The sequence below is a fragment of the Typha latifolia genome, chromosome 10 (assembly GCF_019914945.1).
Source record: "Typha latifolia isolate L0001 chromosome 10, TyphaL0001v2, whole genome shotgun sequence".
Classification (NCBI taxonomy): domain Eukaryota; kingdom Viridiplantae; phylum Streptophyta; class Magnoliopsida; order Poales; family Typhaceae; genus Typha; species Typha latifolia.
The window spans coordinates 6131412-6152713 of NC_133095.1; positions in this window are offsets into that span (position 1 = coordinate 6131412).

Consider the following 21302-nt stretch of genomic DNA (forward strand, 5'->3'; position numbering starts at 1 on the left):
CAATAGAGAAGGGAGAAACATTTGCGGGGACTTCTACTCGCGGAACCACCCAATCTAATCGGAATACGGAAGAACCTATTGTTCAAGCCGTGTTGGGGTCTCTTTCCGAACAAATGGCCATCAACAACCGCCGTGTTGGGGTCTCTTTTCGAACAAATGGCCATCAACAACCAAATGATGATAGAGATGATTCGGGAAATATGGGTGTGGTCGAAACCTTCTTCAATAAGCATGGCAATCGCAAGACAGCATGGGGAGCCCTCCACAGCATGGCAATCACAAGACAATATGGGCCTTCCCGTTCCCTATAAAAATAGGGGAGAGTTCGGCTATACAGCAAGATCAAGCTTCTACACCTCGACGCATGGTCAGCCGCAATGAACCGCCATCGGCTACAATTGGATCCTCAACCATTGTAGCAGCCCTCAGAACCTCCACATCTTCCCATGCAACAGAGACCTCGTCGACAAACCATGAAGGGCTGGCTGCACCATTCCTGATCCCTGCAAAAACGACGAAGAGTCTAGCTTCAAGGCAACAGTTTCCTCCGCCGAGCTCAACGGTTGGAAAATATTTTTTGACGGCAGAACGGAGTTTTTTGATGAGTCGACAATAGTGCGAATCACTGTTGAATGGAGGAAGACCACACATGGCTGCTAGATATCCCTCGTCAGGAATCCTCATCAGTGGTGAGGGAGATGATCCGAAACCGTGAGTTTTGACACTTCGGCCGCCTTACGGCACCTCCCTTTGCAACCACGGCGAGTCGATAACTAGGAAGAAATCGCATATGGCCTCCAGCGACCTTCCACCATTCTCCTCGGTCAATCGATAGTCAATTGCGATAGCGTCATCACCGGCGATGACATTGCAGCTCCCCGCCAAGCTACAACTCAAAGGAGAAGGCTGTGATCTTCCACCCGTGGCAGCACCAATTGCTGACAGCCCCGTAAAGACCTTGCGGGCTGCTGCTTTTCTCACCCAGATAGCCGAAAGCTTCCCGTCATGGCTGCGACAGGACAGAGATGAAGGAGACAAAGATTTCATTTTTTGGGGCAACCTCGGCCTTCCATCGCCGCCGACTGCCACCAAACCATTGGGAACCCTGCTAAAGCAACCACTAGAGGTGGTCACTACTCAGCCAAGGCTGACACATGCCAAGTGCCAAGGCAACTCCTATGGCAACGGTTGTTGGAGATGAAATTATGTGAGAAATATTAAGGGTTTCAAATTTTTTTGAAAACCCTAAGTGGTTAGAATTTCAAGATGGCTACATGGTTGGGCTTGACCAGGTGGAATTGCTAGACATGAGCTGGGTTGGACCTATGAGCCAAAGGGGTCAAGTCGAGCGTGAGTCATCTCTGGACTTCGGGACTCAGTTAAGTCAACTAAGGGACATGATCGAAACCCTCTTGCTTGACTTAAGACGAGTTTGCTTATACCAGGATACATTTGACTTGGATCTAATCCATGGAGTGGGCAGAACGATTATGAGCACAACCAACAATCAGTTCGGCTATTTGAACCTAACTTGAGTCACTGGGAGGACCTAATCTGGATCCACCAACTACATTTAACTCAACCTCTCGAGCGCAATCGGATGCACCAGATTTCTATTGCTGAATTGACATTGAGTCAATTGGTTCGACCACCCGAGACCAAGTGGACTCAATGTAGACAGACTCAAATTCCAGCTTGGGCCAGTAGGAGTACAAGTATCCAAGCTCGACTGAGGATGACCCCCCTTTGAGGCAGGTTATGGTCGCACTTCCCCTGTCTTGCGTGCCTATGATAGACTTGCGGCGGCGGATAGGACCGAGCTTGACTTAGAACTTGCTGATAGAGATGAAACCTTGAGACTGCTCAAGATGCACTTAGCAACAGCCCAACAATGGTGGGCCATGAAACACTTTGAGTATGACTACAAATTAGTCCACAAAAAAGGGATCTAGAATCGAGCGGCTGATGCCCTTTCGCGCCAACCGGACAGAAGTGAGCTTGCCTCTTTTTCAGCACCAACATTTCCTCTATTTTTAGATATGTGGGGAACCAATGCAGAAGATCATACCATGGAGGAGCTTGAGTCAAAGTTCAAAGATCGCTTCCTAAATTTCAAACCTTGATGACAAGGTTGCGGAAGCGTGGTGGATTGATACAATTCGGACTTCACCGATGTCGCCTCGAGCATGGATTCACTTTAGGAGTGTCTTTGTTTCTTGTTTTAGTGTTTAATTTTCATGAAAATAAGTTTTCTGTAATTCGCGTTCGAACATGGGTGGAGTGAGTTTGAACACGATTGTGAACGCGGTCGAGAACGTGGGTGAAGAGTGTAAATTGTGCATTCAAATGCCCCGTTCGAATGCACTGTGAATGCCTGAATTGTGTTCGTAAATCCAGAGAAATGGGAAATAGGCGCGTTCGATCGTGCGTTCGAATGCCTGCATCGCGTTCGCAATTCTAGAGAAGAGTGAACTCGGTGCGTTTGAACGCGGTTAGGAGCGTTCGAATGCGGTTGGCGAAATTGTATTGTTTAGGGTTAATTTTGAGTTGTTGGTTAGCCTCTAAAAGGATGTGGATGGCAACTAGAGATTATTGATTATTGAAAAATTGAGTTTTGCCCTGCCTCCTTCGTCTTCTTCGCTCTCGTTTCCTCAATCCCCGACGACGCCGCTTCTAACCTCCCTCGACTGGCCAATCACCCTAGACCCTTAGGGCCAGCCCTCTCCTCCCCCTTCTTCCAATCTATCCAACACTTGTCCTAACCCTTCCATAAACCATAACCCTTCCACCACCACTTTTCACCGGTGCCACTCCATTAACGTCGGTCCTCCACCAACCACCAAAACCTTGGATCTTGTGCCTCCATCCATGGATCCTAAACAGACCACCCTGATGTTCGTCCACTAATCGGACGATATCGCGCGATCCCTACATTCGATTCGCCTGAAACTTGATTTGTTGGAAAGCTCTTTTCTGGGGCTACAACATATCCAAATTTTACTTTGATTCGACGGCGAAAGTGTGGGTTAAGTTAGGGATTGTTAGGGTTGTTTGGAGTGTTTTATGTTAATTAAGAAGTCCTTAGGGTGAGCCTCTTGTTATTGGAATTGGCTTTAGCCCTATCTCTTTCTCTCTTGTCTCTAGCCAATTGTACCTTCTCCCTCCTTCCTTCTTTCTCTGCCCAAGTCTTTGGTCGGCTTCTTCCAACCACTAACCACCCTCTTCCACAACAAGTTCTCCCCCTTCCCACCAAGATCTAACCCTAGCATCCATCTAGCCATTAGAGGGCTACCAAGCTAGAATCTAGGTTTCAGAACTGTTGCGAATCATATTAGGCTGGTTCGTAACAGGTAATGAGCATACGAAATATGATATGGATATAGTTATTGGATTATGAATTATTTTAGTAGTGGAGACTTAATGTATATATTTCTGGATGGCATGATAGTAGCTTTAGTTTAGAAGTTGCTGATTGTGTGAATTTGATTAGATAAAAAGAATGATAATGAAATGAATTATATAGGGTGATAATAGTTGCTAAGTTGATAGTCTCATGATATATCTTGTATGACAGTGAAAATTAATTTTGATTATTAGTTTAGTTTTGGACATTGATTTAGACGATAAGAATATTATAGCATGACGATCGTGTGTTTTGGGTGATAAATTTTGGTTATAAATATACAGACTTATTTTATTATGATTATTAGGTGATATTAATGATGTTATAGACAGATGTTGATGATGCTATAAGATTAAATTGTGTAGTATATGTAGTGGACTTTGTATAGAGGATGTGATAGAATATTAAGTGGAGACTCTTGAAAAAATATGACGGTTAAGTGATTTAATTAAAAATGAGATATGTTGCTTTTTAATCCTAGATGTTAAATTGAGATTTTATGTGCTTTAACATGTTAGTTGTTTCGATGATACTAATTGGAGAGATAACTTGATAGAGTTATTCATAGAGCCTATATACTTAAACATTTGTTATGACTGATAGATGGTTTGGAAGTTGAACTAATTGCTTCATAGAATGGATCATATTCAGTGTATCAATAAATATTTATTATATTGCTAGAAGATAAATAGATAATGATGTATAGGAAAGTGATTATATTAGCATTTGTTTAACCGTTAGCTTTTATGTTTGATTATTACTAGAGTTTATTGAGTGAGCCTTTTAAAATGATGAGATTGATCTTAATAATTGTAAACATTTACAGGTTTACATTTGAGTCTTAAAATAAAGATACTTGATTGGGAGATAATGATTTCATGATTGATTCCATTATGGTGAAAATTTGATCTTTTAATGAATTGCAAAGTTAAGGTTGTGAGTTGATCTAAAGTAAAATGGAAGATATACTAGTAAGGTTGTAATTTATATTTTTGGATGTCTTCTAATCTATATAAATCAATTAGTATCAGTTCTTTTATTAGCAGATCATAATAGCATTACTAATTTGGGAGATTAATCTTAGTAGCTTTAGTTCATGTACAATGATTTTGTGGATTTGTCTAAGATATGTTTATGTATTCTTAAAGATCAAGTATGATGGATTAGTAAATATTTGCGTGGCAATGGATTAATATTATGAATTTAATATTATATCTGTCAAGATATTGAAGAGCTTATTGAATTATTTAGTAGAACTTAGGAGATAATCTTTGGATCTGAATATCGATATCATTAAGTGATATTTTGGTGAATATACTAGTAGTGATAGTAATTAAATAGATAATGATCAAACTAGAATTATGTGAATCGAGGAATGAATAGTTTAGATATAGAAACGATTGTTAGAAATATCATTATAAAGTTTATCATGTATGTTTCTTCAAATAATTTGAATTTAACATTTCAGATATTACAGATTAAGAAGGAATTTCATGTGGAGAATTAGAAGGGTGTATAAATTCGTTTGAGGTTGCATTAAGATTAACATTGATAGGTTGGATTTGATGAACTGTATATTATTTTGAAGAAGGTATTATGAATATAAGTTGATATTGTAGTCTTATATGAATAGGTGTGATCTCTTATATTGATTTATTTCATAATTTCTATAATGGTTTAAGCATATGAGTAATACAGTTTAAATAAGAGTTTGTACTATCGCCTAAATTTTATGGGGATATCGGATGATGCTAAGTATGTTTAAATTTGTAAATATGAGTTACGAATCTGAAAATGTGAGAATGCACAGTTGTCGATTTGATTAGAAGGTAGTGGAAGTAGATATGTGGATTTTCTTACAATACCAGCATGATATAAATTTCGAGGTTGAAACTTTTGTAAAGGGGGAAGGAAAATGTAACAACCTACCCTAAAAAAAAAATTGGGCACGAAAATGTAACAACCCTCGCCGCCGCTGCCCGTCTCTTCCACCGCCTCTCTCTCTTTATCTAGTTCTCTCTCCTTCTCTCTCTCTCTTTATCTATTTCTCTCTCCTTCTCTCTCTTTCCATCTCAAATGCTCTCTCTCTCCCTCGTTCTTCTCTCTTAAGCTTCCCCATCTTAGTATGCCGACGTCGACCACTTCGAACATCGCCGTAGCTTCCACCGCCGTGCTATCGATGTCGGTGAGCCTCCTCCTCCTTCCTCCTCTTCCTTATTCTCTCTCTTCCTTTCTCTTTCTCTGTTTCTCTCTATTCCTCTCCCTCTCTCTTTCTCTATACTACCGTCATCTTCGACCACCCGACCCGTTGCCGAGAAGCGACCGGTGCTCCCTCATCCCCTCCCTTCTCTTCTCTCCCTCTATATCCCTCTCTCTCTCTCTCTCTCTCTCTCTCTCTCTCTCTCTCTCTCTCTCTCTCTCTCTCTCTCAGGTTCGTCGAAATAGAGTCGCCGGCGAGAGGCCGATCACTGGCTGGCTAGCAGCGATCGAGCCTCTCTCCGCTGCCCGGTCCCCTCCTCTCTTTCTTCTCTTCTTTTCTCTTCTTCTTCTTCTTTCTTTTTTCTTCTTCTTTTCTTTTTCTTCTTCCTCAGCTGCTGCTTCTATTCTTCTTTTTTTTGCAACAGTGTTGGGCTCGACCCAGCATTGTAGCAAGCCAGTGTTGGGCCAAGCCCAGCACTAGTGCTAGTAATCCTTATTTTATCTTATTATTTATTTATTTAGGTATTTCTTTCTTAATTAATACAAATAGATTTAGACATTAATTATTTTAATAATAATATATATTCATCAATATGATTATTGTTAATTATAATTAATTAATGATTAATTAGGTTATAAACTATTACACATAAATATAGGTAATACTTATATTTATTTACTTATTTACTTATATGTCTATTAGATTAATAGATAGATTTGTAAATTATAATTATTCGATTTATATTCTAATGTTCTTATGATATACATTTTAAGTAATTCTATCAATTTATTATAGGGATAATTCCCTTTTCACCCCTTGAACTACTACTCATTTCCATAATGACCCCATAAACTTTTTTTTCGTACACTATGACCCCCTGAACTATCAGAAATATCCCACCCCGTTGGCGCCGTTGACAGAATCGGTGAATTGACCAAGTTGCCCCTCCACTCAATATAGTAGGTTAATTACGTGGCAGAGCTAAAATTAAATATAAAATTTATTTTTTGAAATGCCTTCATTGCATTCTGCCCTAATACCCTTTTCCTCAATTTTTTTCTCATTCTCCTCTCTTGCATGCCGACCTCTCTCTCACCCCAACAAATAAGGGATCAATCCAATACAAAAATTCACATCCTAATATCTACACATATTTAAAATTTAGGTGAAAATCTATCCTAAAAATCAAACTTTAGAACTGAAATTTAACCTTGAAATAGGCACATCCAAAGAATCTCCTGCCAGGATTGTTCTCCATGAAGCTTGTTTGAAGTGCAGTGATTATTCGAAAGTGGCATACCACTTCGATTGAAGTAAGAACTGAAATTTAACCTTAAAATAGGCACATCTAAAGAATCTCTTGCCAGGATTGTTCTCCATAAAGCTTGTTTGAAGTGCAGTGATCATTCCAAAGTGGCATACCACTTCAATTGAAGGGTGTGGCTTTCTTTAACTATCAATGCTAACAATTAGAGAGCTTGAAGGTGCCATGAAGGTGGGAGATTGATAATACTTGTAGGGAGAGAAGCTTCATTGTGTAGGGTGTGAAGGTGGGAGGTTGGAGCTTGAAAACGAAAACAATTTTAATGGAGGTGGGAGGTGGGGAGTTGGAAAGATTGAAGAAGAGGATGAGATGCAGCAGACTTTGGAAGAAAAATAATGGGGAATCGGGCTCAACTAACATTGGAGAAGAAGAAGAGGGTTTTAGTTGGCTATCTAAGGTTATTTTGGTCATTATAAAAGTCTATTTTAAGTTGTCACATGCATATAAGGGTATTCTGGCCATTTATTTGTCAGGTGACCAGCACATGACAACTTATGGACGGAAATGAGTAATGGAACCCTAACGGAAGGGGTCAAGCTGGATAATTATGATAGTTCAAGGGGACATAGTGTACCAAAAAAAAGTTTAGGGAGTCATTGTGGAAATGGGTGATAGTTCATAGGGTGAAAAGAGAATTATCCCTTTATTATATATGATTATTCTGCAACAAATAAAATACTAGGCTTATTTAGTTATTTATTTATTATTTTACCGAGTAAAGGCTGCATAGTCCCTAATTAATCAAAATAGACTATGAATTATAAAATTAATTATAATTAGACCTTCTCTATACTTATAGTTATTTAGCCTTTTATTTTATTTTATTTTATAATTATATATTTAGAAATATTCTTATATAAAAGGAAATAGACATGTTCTCCTTATACTATAATTAGAATTTTATGATAATAGTATAATTATAGTATTTGAATCGTATCTATAATATAGATCTAGTTATGTAATCAAAAATAAAAAGAAGTGATTCTAAACCTAATAAACCTTTATATTTTACTTGAATTATTTATAATTAGATAAATGACTAACTTCATGCTACTTAAATATTTTCAGATCCCGAACCCTCTTATTTGAGACCCCATGGACCTTACTAGCGATGAATGTCACTTGGTTAATTGGCGGTTGTAAGGGATACGTGGTTTGCTTCTTCTGATCAGTGTGAGTAGTCTTATCCCCTAGACGTTTTTCTCAAATTAGAATACATTATATAATTATGTATATGCATATTTTGGCCTTCAGCATGATTATATGACTTTATTTAGAGATGATTTTAGTCGAGCATATTTTATCATGCATTTGATTAGGCTGATCTGGGATATGAGTACATTGGTGATATATAGAGATGATTGGAGATGACTATATTATTATAGTTTTATGTCGGGATGATCTCTATCATGAGTATGCATGTAATAGATTACCATGGGTATGCATGTGTCGACTACATGATTGAAGACTACATTGCATTATTTTTCTCTTGATTCCTGTTTCACCTAAATTCTTGTTATGCATTGACTTGTTGTCGTACCGGATATATGCGTGTTTTGGCCTTCAGCATGATTATATGACTTTATTTAGAGATGATTTTAGTCGAGCATATTTTATCATGCATTTGATTAGGCTGATATGGGATATGAGTACATTGGTGATATATAGAGATGATTGGAGATGACTATATTATTATAGTTTTATGTCGGGATGATCTCTATCATGAGTATGCATGTAATAGATTAGCATGGGTATGCATGTGTTGACTACATGATTGAAAACTACATTGCATTATTTTTCTCTTGATTTCTGTTTCACCTAAATTCTTGTTATGCATTGACTTGTTATCGTACTGGATATATGCATATGATCTATCATTTAGAAGGAAAGTATGAAATGTGATTGATATGATAGTTGATAGAAAGCATGAGAATACCCGAGTGGGCGCGAGGGTTAGGACGTGCTTGATGGATGATTAATCGCTCGACATAGTCACGATCTTGTGGCCTTATGTCCAAGGTCGTTAGTCTGTGTGCATAGTAGACATTCGGACACATGCCATTCGCTGGGGCATATGTGGCGAGTTATCCTCACGAGATTTCTATCAGCTAGAAGGGTGCCTGGTCTACATGGATGTTAATACCCTTAGCGGATAGCAGGCTATGGTTATATTTGAGATACTCCTTGCGGATGGCAAGGTATGGTTTGAGCCTTCGGGCATGATGTTGAGACCGAGTACCAGGTGTTGACTATGCATAGTGGTCTAGTATGATGATGACATATAAAGATGACATTGATGACATATAGAGATCTACAACTTTCGTATTCATGCTCCTCTTAGATTCGAACTTTCACAGGGACGAAAATACAGAATAATATGGGTGAGGGTGGTGGTGACATCTGGAGTGGATGTTAGGGTTATGTATGGATATGGAAATGAAGGTGGATTGTGAATGTGATTTAGGGATATAGACGAAGGGAACGAAGTGGTTGAGATTCTAAAGAAGAGGGGTGACTCGACAGTCGATGGAGATTAGAAGTTAGGGGAAACCTTGGCAACGGTAGAGGTGGAAGGTTAGCGAAGAGGGAGGAGGGAGAAGTCTAGAGAGAAGATAGGAGGCAAGAATTCAATAATCCAATAGCATAATGAAGTTGGTTGTCATCCACATATATATAGAGGCTAGCCAACAAGTCCTAAAACAATATGAAACCTAATTCTAGAACTTCCCCGTCGATCGCATTCGAATGCACCAAAAGACATTCTCTGTACGAGTGAACGCGATGTAGGCATTCGAACGCAGGCGTTCGAACTCGCCCGACCGCGTTCGAATGCACAATATACCTTCTTTGTATTCTTGAACCTCATGCAGGCGTTTGCAAGGGCGTTCGAACGCGACCTACAGGAATTTTATTTTAATAAAAATAAACACCTAATGCAATAAGAAAAGATCCTAACTAAGTGTATCAGTCCACCATGCTAACCCCTTGCCCTCAAGGTGAAAAGTCGAGGAAACGCTCTAAGATATCAGTCTCCAACTTTCATGTCGCTTCATCGGATGGCTTGCCAAGCCATTCAACTAGAATCTCCATCTCCAATCTAGTACCATGTCATCGTCGACGTCTAGCAAGTACTCGAATCCAATGGCTCCAGTAGAACTGATCCAACAATCTCATGATCTCTAATGCGCTCTCGTAACAATGAAACATGAAAAACAGGAGCACTCTCGACCCCTCTGGTAGCTCTAAATGATATGCAACTGGACCAATATGCTTCAACGCCCGAAATAGACCAAAGTAGTGATGTGCTAAATTTTGGTTTCGCATCGGACGTAAGGTCACTTGTCGATACGGTTGCACCCTCACAAACACCGAATTGCCGATATCAAACTCCTGCTTCCTATGGCTATGATCATAAACTTGTTTCATGCAGTTTTATGCAAATTTAAGATGAGCACGCAACCTCCTCAATGTGGCGTCTCTATCTATCAAAGCTAAGTCCACCTCTGTACGATCTACAAATGCCACTAGATCATAAGCGCGTAACGTCGGAGCCGTGCATCCATACACCACCTCAAATGGAGTCATGCCAATGCTGATATAGTAGGCGTGTTGTAGGACCACTCTGCCCATGGTAAGAACTTCAACCATCGCCTCGGCATATCTCCAACAAAGCACCTCAAGTACTGCTCAATGCCTCGATTGACCATCTTGGTTTGGTCGTTTGTCTGCGGATGGTAGGCCGAACTGAAATTCAATCGAGTCCTCTACAATCTAAAAAACTCAGTCCAAAAATCACTCATAAATACACGATCACGATTCGAGACAATCGTGCGTGGCATGTCATGTAACCGACCAACATCTCTAGCAAAAATTTTAGCCACCGACTTGGCTAAAAATTGATGTGACAATGTCGAAAAGTTCGCATACTTGCTCAATCTGTCAACCACTACAAAGATAAAATAATAACCACGTACCAGCAGAAGACTCTTTATGAAATCCATCGAAATGTCTTCCCAAACACGATCCGGTATAGGTAAAGGCTATAGTAATTTGGCCAGTTTCAATATGGTTGTCTTAGCCCTTTGACAGACTTCGTAAGCACGGACAAAACTCCTCACATCCCACCTCAATCCTGGCCACATGCAACTCTGAGATATCCTTCTATAAGTCCTCAAGACACCCTCATAACCAGCCTCTGGAGTATGGTGGAAATGCTCTAATAATTTCTGCCACAATCCATCATTTGTGGGCACTTGAATGCATCTGCGGTCCAGCAGCAAACCGCCTCAATTTTCTGACTCTGGATGGCGCTCCGGATCATTCAACACCTCCTGCAACAATCTCAAAATATCTGGGTCAGATGTACATGCATACCTCAGATAGTCAAGGAAGGGAAAGATAGGAGAAGAATAGGCTGCAAGCTCGGCGGTACTAGGTTGGCACGATAGTGCATCCACTGCTCTATTTTCCATTCCCTTCTTGTATTATATTTCATAATCATCCCCGAACAATTTTGTGACCCATCGCTGCTGTATCAGAGTGTGTATGCGCTGTCCCATAAAGTATGGAAGGCTCCTCTAATCAGTTTGGATAATGAATTGTCTACCGATTAAATAAGGCATCCACTTCATTACCGCATGCAAAATTGTCAACATCTCTCTCTCATAAGTCGATAATTGCTGAGATTTTTATGACAAAGCCTTAGTAAGAAAGGCTATGAGACGTCCTCCTTGTATTAATACAGCTCCTATACCAACACCCGACGCATCACATTTCACAATGAACTCTTTGGTGAAGTTCGGTAGCGCTAACATGGGTGTCGTCGTCATTGCTGTTTTCAATTTTTTAAAGGCTAAAGTGGCTTCATCCGTCCATCTAAAAGAGTCCTTCTTCAACAAAGAAGTGAGAGGAGTAGCGATCTTGCCATATCCGACGATGAAGCTGTTAGGCTCTGATACCAATTGATAGGCTCAGATACCAATTGTTAGGCTCAGATACCAATTGTTAGGCTCAGATACCAATTGTTAGGCTCAGATACCAATTGTTAGGCTCTAATACCAATTTGATAAGATATGGAACCAAAGATAGGCTACGCTAAGATTCCTTCAAAATCTGAATTTATTATAGAAATCAGTCCGCACAATCGAGGAAAAATATTCGTTAGATATTCTCCATTCGTTAGATATCCGATTAGCCCCAAAAATCCTCCCAATCCGGTGGTAGTAGTATGAATAGGCCAAGCAGTCATACATGCAACCTTTTGAGGATCCGTCGCTACACCATCTGCTGAAATGATGTGGCCTAAATACTTCACTTGTGGTATTCCCCATCGATACTTGGACTTCTTGATCTTCAATTGATTTTGCTTCGACAAATTCAGCACATTCTCCAAATACCGCCAATGCTCCAATTCAGTCCTGCTATACACCAAAATATCATCAAAAAATACCAAGACATACCTTCGCAAGAGAGGCCAAAATATATCATTCATGAGGCCTTAAGAGGTAGCTGGAGCATTGGTGAGACCAAAAGGCATCACCTGAAACTCGTAATGCCCGTCCGGAGTCTGAAATATAGTTTTGTGCACATTCGCCGGGTGAACTCTAATTTAATGATACCTGACCCTCAAATCAAGCTTATTAAATATAGTCACCCCTGCAAGCTTGTCCAGCAACTCCTCGACAACCAAAATGGGATACCGGTCCTTGACGATAATATCGTTTAGTGCCCGATAGTCGACACAAAAATGCCATGTCCCATCCTTTTTTCGCACCAATAGCACGGGGGATGAGTATAAGCTATGACTTGGTTGAATGAGACCTTGCTCCAACATCTCGGCTACCATCTTTGAGATAACTTTGTTTTGCACATGAGGATACCGATAAGGCCTTACATTCACCGATGCAGCCTTGGGTACAATTTCTATGCGATGGTCCGCTACTCTCCTCGGTGGCAACTCCTGTGGCTCCTCAAATAGTCCGGAAAAGTAATCTAATAAATTAGACAATTCAATGGTAGTACCTGAACTCGTTAGAGGCTCATCTCTTGCTGGTTTTAACTGAAGAAGATAAGCTAAATCATACGCATAAGTGGATGTTAGGGTTATGGATGGATATGGAGATGAGGGTGGATTGTGGAAGTGATTAAGGGAAGTAGACGAAGGGAACAAAGTGGTCGAGATCCCAAAGAAGAGGGGTGACTCGATAGTCGATGGAGATTAGAAGTTAGGGGAAACCTTGCCAACGGTAGAGGTGGAAGGTTAGCGAAGAGAGAGGAGGGAGAAGTCTAGAGAGAAGATAAGAGGCAAGAATTCAATAATCCAATAGCATAATGAAGTTGGCTGTCATCCACATATATATAAAGGCTAGCTAGCAAGTCCTAAAACAATATGAAACCTAATTCTAGAACTTGCCAATGGTAGAGGTGGAAGAATGGTGAAGAGAGAGGACGGAGACGTCTAGAGAGAAGATAGGAGGCAAGAAATTAATAATCCAATAGCATAATGAAAATGGTTGCCATCCACATATTTATAGAGGCTAGCCAGCAAGTTTTAAAATAATATGAAACTCTAATTCTAGAGGATTCCCGTCGACTGCATTTGAATGCGCCCGATCGCATTCGAACGCACTCAAAAAGCCCCTTCTCTGGATTTGCGAATGCGACACAGGTGCTCGAACGTGGGGGTTCACAAGGCGTTCGAACGCAGGCGTTCACAAGGGCGTCCGAATGCGACTCCACCTGCGTTCTAACGCGACCTATAGGAATTTTATATTAATAAAAATAAACACCTAATATAATAAGAAAAGATCCTAACTAAGTGTATCAGCCCACCACGTTTCCCCCACCTTGCCCTCAAGGTGAAAAGTAAGGAAAACGCTCCAAGATATCAGTCTCCAGCTCCCATGTCGCCTTATCAGATGGCTTGCCAAGCCACTCAACTAGAATCTCCATCTCCTATCTAGTACCATGTCATCGTCGGCGTCTAGCAAGTACTCAAACTAGCTCTATGATCTCTATCTCCTCTAATGGCTTAGTAGAACTGATCCATCAATCTCATGATCTCCAATGCGCTCTCTCAAGAATAAAATATGAAAGACAAGGTGCACTCTCGAGCCCTCCAGCAGCTTCAAATGATATGCAATTGGACCAATACGCTCCAACACCCGAAACGGACCAAAGTAGCGATGTGCTAACTTTTGGTTTCACGTCGGACATAAGGTCACCTGTTGATATGGTTACACCCTCACAAACACCCAACTATCGATGTCGAACTACTGCTCCCTATGGCTACGATCATAAACTTGCTTCATGCAATTTTCAGCAAGTTTAAGATGAGCACGCAACCTCCTTAATATGGCATCTCTATCTATTAATGCTAAGTCCACCTCCGTCCTATCTGCCGATGCCACTGGATTATAAGCGCGTAACGTCGGAGCCGTGCATCCATACATCACCTCAAATGGAGTCATGCTAATGCTGCTATGGTAGGCGGTGTTATAAGACCACTCCGCCCACGGTAAGAACTCCAACCATCGTCTTGGCATCTCTCCAACCAAGCACTTCAAATACTGCTCAATGCCTCGATTAACCACCTCAATTTGGTCGTCTGTCTGTGGATGGTAGGTCAAACTAAAGTTTATCGAGTCCCCTATAATCTGAAAAACTCAGTCCAAAAGTCGCTAATAAATACACGATCACAATCCGAGACTATCTGATACGATTTGGACTTCACCGATGTTGTCTCGAGCATGGATTCACTTTAGAGGTGTCTTTATTTCTTATTTTAATGTTTAATTTCTAAGAAAATAAGTTTTCTACGTTCGAATGTGGGTGGAGTGCATTCGAATGCGGTTGTGAACGCATGCATCACGTCTAGAGTGTGAATTATGCGTTCGAACGCCGCGTTGGAACGCGCTGTGAACGCATGTATCGCATTCGCAAATCTAGAGAAGTGGGAAATAGGTGCGTTCAGTCGCGTGTTCGAACGCCTACAGCACGTTCGCAAATCAAGAGAAGAGCGAACTAGGTGCGTTCGAATGCGGTGGGCGATAATGTACTATTTAGGGTTAATTTTGAATTATTTGGTTAGACTCTAAAGGATGTGGATGGCAATCATAGAGTCATTATTGAAGAATTGAGTTTTGCCAGTTGCAAGTGAACCCATCCGATGAGTGAACCACTATGGAGATCATCTTTGAGATCAAGATGCGTGGGCGAGTTAATACGATCCGAAACTACAGCGAGTTAATCAAAACCAAAGGAGGGATCATCAACCCTTCATGGTATATCCTCCTTCGGTTAGACAAGGACTTGGACATGATTCGGAACAAGACAATAGCATCCGTGGACAAATCGTGCGTCTCGAATTCCCCAAATTCAAAGGTGGCGATCCGATCGATTGGTTGTATAGGGCGGAGGAATTCTTCGCATACCAAGGTACGACAGAAGGATACAAGGTGACGCTTGTGAGGTTCCACCTTGAAGATGCAATGCTTCATTAGTTTTGAGCAGCCAATGCCAATGAGGCTATCAAAACTTGGGATGAATTTTGTGCTGATTTCATGCAGCGATTTGGAGTGTCGGGGTATGAAGACTTCGATGCTCTTCTCTTAAAGACGGTGAAAAAGACCACGGTTGGGGCATACCAAGAAGAGTTTGAGAGGATAAGTAGCCAATGTCAACCTCCATGGACGGATCAGCAACTTTGCAGCACCTTTATCTCCGGGCTGCGGGGAGACATACAAGTCGATGTGAGGGCTTTAAGGCCTAGAACCTTAAAGGAGGCTTTCGAAGATGCGGTGCTCATGGAAGAAAAACATAGGGCCATGAAGTTACTCCTTAAATAGAATTGGACGAGCCAAGGAAGCCGCAATCAAGCTTAACCAACCATAGCGGCGGGAAATATTACTAGCGTACCAAGGACCGGTGCTGCAATGGTGCCTCATCGAGCACTCCTGATGTGAAGTACGCACCTAAAGGTCCGGCTTGAGCACTCACACCTGCTCAAGTGGAGGAACGAAGGGCCAAAGGCCTATGCTTTTATTGTGATGAGAAATTTGTACCCGGACATCGCTGCGCTAAATCGATGGGATCGGTGATGCTAATAGATGGATTGGAGGATGTGGATGATGAGTTTGCAGCTGAAGATGAAGGTGTGGCTGGACATCAAGGAGAAGTAGCCGAGGAGCAACCCGTGGAGGACACAATAGCCGAAATCTCCTTCCACGCCTATTCGAGGACAGCTACGCCAAATATTTTGTTGGTGAATGGTATAGACAAGAAAATCACAGTGAGAATCTTGATCAACACCGGGGCTCCACCCATAACTTCATTGACTCCTTAGAAAGATTGGGCTCGAGTCGGAACCCATGGAAGGCTTCGATGTAACGATTGGAGATGGCACCACATTGCGAGCAGATTTTATTTGTGGAGGTGTGGAATTGAAGGTGCAAGGCCAATGTTTCACATTTGATCTTTATCCGTTGGCCTTGCGAGGTGTCAACATTGTTTTGGAGACCCAATGGCTTCAAAACTTGGGGCCTATAACATTTGACTTCTCAAACCTCATAGTGACATTTTGGAGGAATGGTTGAAGGGTGCTGTTGAATGGAAATCAACCGCGGCAAGGGCTGACATTGCAACAACTTGTGGGCTTTCCTTGTGCAGGGGACTGAGCTCTACTATTGCAAATGGCTGTTGCTGAACCAAAACATCCACCACCAAGGGAAATAGCCACTGACCTACAAGAGCTGCTGCAGGAGTTCAAGGATCTCTTCGAGGAACCTCGAGGACTGCCACCGACCCGTCGACACGACCATAGCATCCAGATCATTCTAGGGGCTGAACCAGCAAATGTCTGGCCCTATCGGTACCCTCATGTCGAGAAGGAAGAGATCAGCAAATTGGTGGTGGAAATGCTCGAGCAAGGGATTATTCAACTGAGTAGAAGTGCCTACTCATCGCCGGTGCTGCTGGTTTAGAAGAAAGACGGGAGTTGGCGATTTTGCGTCGACTACCGAGCCTTGAATGCAATTACAGTCAAAGACTGGTATCTAATATCGGTGATCGAGGAGTTGCTGGATGAACTCATAGGGTCGACTTACTTCAGCAAACTTGACTTAAGAGAGGGGTACCATCAAATCTGCGTCGACCCGGAAGATGTGCACAAAATGGCGTTTCGAACTCATGATGGCCACTATGAGTTCCGAGTCATGCCATTTGGGCTCACCAATGCACTGGCCACCTTCTAAGGGCTGATGAATGATCTTTTCCACCCGCTCTTGCGTTAGTATGTGCTCGTCTTCTTTGACGATATTCTAGTGTATAGCAGGAATTGGAGCGAGCACTTGCGGCATGTGCGTGAGGTGTTGAATAGTTTGCGACAAAACCAGTTAAAAGTCAAGATGAGCAAGTGTCTTTGGGGAGAGCCTCGAGTGGAGTACTTGGGACATATAATCTCAGCAAGAGGAATTGAAGCCGATCCAACCAAGATCAAGAATATGGTGGACTGGCCGATTCTTACTAATCAGCGGGAATTGAGGGGATTCCTTGGGTTGATGGGGTACTATCGGTGATTCGTTGCCAACTATGGCAAAATTGCTGCCCCGCTGACCTCCCTACTCAGAAAAGGTGGGTTTCAATGGACGGGCAAGGCGACAGAGACCTTCGAAGCCTTGAAGACAACTATGTCTATCGCTCCGGCTCTAGCACTACCGGATTTTAGCAAGCCCATTATGGTGGAATACGACCCTTCGGGTGAGGGCATTGGAGCAGTTTTGATGCAAGAGGGCAGACCCATGGCATATATGAGCAAGGCATTGTCAAACTAGTCGCGACGGCTATCCACCTACGAGCGCAAAATGCTAGCGATTCTACACGCCGTCACCAAATGACAACCTTACTTGATCGACCAATGGTTTACTATCCGCACGGATTAGCGTAGCATACCCTACTTCATGGAGCAACGTGTGCACACCCCAGCCCAGCAACGGTGGGTCACGAAACTCCTTGGGTATGACTATGAATTAGTCTACAAGAAGGGGATCGAGAATTGAGCGGTCGATGCCCTTTTGCACCAACCGGACACAAGTGAGCTCGCCTCTTTTTCAGCACCAACCTTTCCTCTAATTTTAGATATATGGGGAACCAATGCAAAAGATCAAATCATGGCAGAGCTAGAGTCAGATATCATGGATCGCTTCACAAATTTCAAACCTTGAGGACAAGGTTGCAGAAGCGTAGTGGATTGATACGATTCGAACTTCACCGATGTCGTCTTGAGCATGGATTCATTTTAGGGGTGTCTTTGTTTCTTGTTTTAATGTTTAATTCCTAAGAAAATAAGTTTTTTGTAAGTCGCGTTCGAACGCGGGTGGAGTGCGATCGACCGTGGTTGTGAACGCGGTTGTGAATGCCTGCATCACATCTAGAGAGTGTGAATTGTGCGTTCGAACACGCTGTGAATGCCTATATCACGTTCGCAAATCTAGAGAAGTGGGAAACAGGTGCGTTTGAACACCTGCATCACGTTCGCAAATCTAGAGAAGAGCGAACTAGGTGCATTCAAACGTGAACGGGCGCGTTGGAACGCGGTCGGCGATAATGTACTGTTTAGGGTTAATTTTGAATTATTTGTGAAAAATCCCTAGACACAAGTATGTATCTAAATACTAGGCAATGATATCACTCGTTCGCTTAAGTAAAAGTCCGTAGAAATATTAGGAACAAAAGCAGAGATTAATGCCAAGATTTTAACGTGGAAAAACCCAAACGAGAAAAAACCACGGATCCAAACTCGGATCAAAACCAATCACTAGAAGAGTAGCAGTTACAAGACTAACTCACAAAACAACCCGTCGATCCAAACGACTTTGTTCTTCTCAGTCTTGCTCGCTAGAACCTACGATTCACTGCTTCCCGTGATTGAAGTCCAATCTTAGTAACCCTCGAGATTGATCTTTCGTCTAGATAGCCCTTAAGACGAAAGATTAAGTTTTATAGATGAGTGAAACCTTGATAGTTGAAGAACTGATGTAGCCTCAAGAAGTCTCCTTCAATAGTGCTTCTTCAACCTCCCTAAAGATAGGGCATCACAATCATTATATATAATCTCCAAGATAGAGCCAAATCCAAGTCTTATTCGTACTCTGAAAGTCCAATTTTATCAAACTTCATTAGTGCGTTCGAATGCGGCCCGGGTGCGTTCGAACGGCATGACTTGAACTCAGGTGCGTTCAAACGGGCCCGAGTGCGTTCAAACGTTGTTAGGTTTTTATTTGTTGGCAATTGTGTACAAAATATTCTAAGTGTATTTTTTCACGTATATGAGCTTTACACAAGTCTAGAATATCTCTGGTTTGAAGAATTGTAAGATTATTGGAGAAAAGTCGTCGAGTTCACACTGCGTTCACAAACGCGTTCGAACGCGGAATCTGCGTTCACACAGACAGAGAGCCACGTTCACAAACGCGTTCAAACGCGGAATCTGCGTTCACACAGACAGAGAGCCGCGTTCACAAACATGTTCGAACGCGGGTACTACGTTCACACAGACCGAGAGTTGCGTTCACAAACGCGTTCGAACGCAACCTAAAGAATTCAAGTTTCGCGTTCAAATGCACTCGGGCCCGTTCGAACACACCTGAGTTCAAGTCATGCCGTTCGAACGCACCCGGGCCGCGTTTGAACACACCAATGAAGTTTGATAAAATTGGACTTTCGTGAGTACGGATAAGACTTAGATTTGGCTCTATCTTGGAGATCATATATAAGGATTGTGATGCCCTATCTTTAGGGTGGTTGAAGAAGCATTATTGAAGGAGACTTCTTAAGGCTACATCGGTTATTCAACTAACAAGGTTCCACTCATCTACAAATCTTAATCTTTTGTCTTAAGGGCTATCTAGACGAAAGATCAATCTCGAGGGCTACTGAGATTGGACTTCAATCACAAGAAGCAGTGAATCGTGGGTTCTAGCGATCAAGACTGAGAGGAACAAAGTCGTTTGGATCGACGGGTTGTTTTGTAAGTCAGTCTTGTAACTGTTACTATTCTAGTGATTGGTTTTGATCCGAGTTTGGATCCGTGGATTTTTCCCATTTGGGTTTTTCCACGTTAAAATCTTGGTGTTCATCTCTGGTTTCGTATTTAATATTTCTTCCAATTTTTACTTAAGCGAACGAGCGAGATCATTGCGTACTGTTTAGATACATATGTGTATCTAGGGGTTTTTCAAATGCGACAACTTGAATTCTTCAAGTTGCATTCGAACGCGTTTGTGAACACAGCTCTCGGTTTGTGTAAACGCAATACCCGCGTTCGAACACGTTTGTGAACGCGGCTCTCTGTCTGTGTGAATGCAGTACCCGCGTTCGAACGCGTTTGTGAACGCGGCGTGAACTCGATGGCTTTTCTCCAATAATTTTGCAATTCTGCAAACTAGAGATATTCTAGACTTGTGTAAAGCTCATATACATGAAAAAATACACTTAAAATATTTTGTACACAATTGCCAACAAATAAAAACCTAACAATTTGGTTAGCCTTTAAAGGATGTGGATAGTAACCATAGAGTCATTATTGAAGAATTACCCTCGATCGGCTAATTACCCTAGTCCTTTAGGGGTGGCCCTCTCCTCCCCCTTCTTCCAATCTATCTAACACTTGCCCTAACCCTTCCATCAACCATAACCCTTCCACCTCCACTTTTCACTGGTGCCACCCCATTAACGTCGGTCCAGCCGGACCACCATCATCTAGGATCTCGTGCCTCCATCCACGAATTCTGATTAGACATTCCCCAATGTTCGTCCACAAATCGGACGATACCTCGAGATCCCCAAATCTGATTCGCCTGAAACTTGATTTTTTGGAAATCTCTTTTCTAGGGCTACAACATATCAAAATTTCACATCGATCCGTTAGCGGCATATTTTGAGATCTATTTACAAAGTTTTGTACCAGATCTAGTCTAGATCTGAGAATTGGGAGAGATCAAACCTTAGCCTAAAGGGGAGATCATATCACAATCGTGCATGGCATGCCATATAATCGAGCAATATCTCTAACAAAAATTTTGCCATATCCAGCGATGAATCGACGATAATATCCAGTCAGCCCCAAAAATCCTCTCAATCCAGTGGTAGTAGTAGAAATAGGCTATGCGGACATACATGCAACCTTTTGAGGATCCGCCGCTACACCATCTGCTGAAATGATGTAGCCTAAATACTCCACCTTTGGTACTCCCACCATAGGTACTTCGACTTCTTGATCTTCAATTGGTTCTGCTCCAACAAATTCAGCATGTCCTCCAAATGCCGCCAATGCTCCAATTCAGTCCTACTATACACTAAAATATCGTCAAAAACTACCA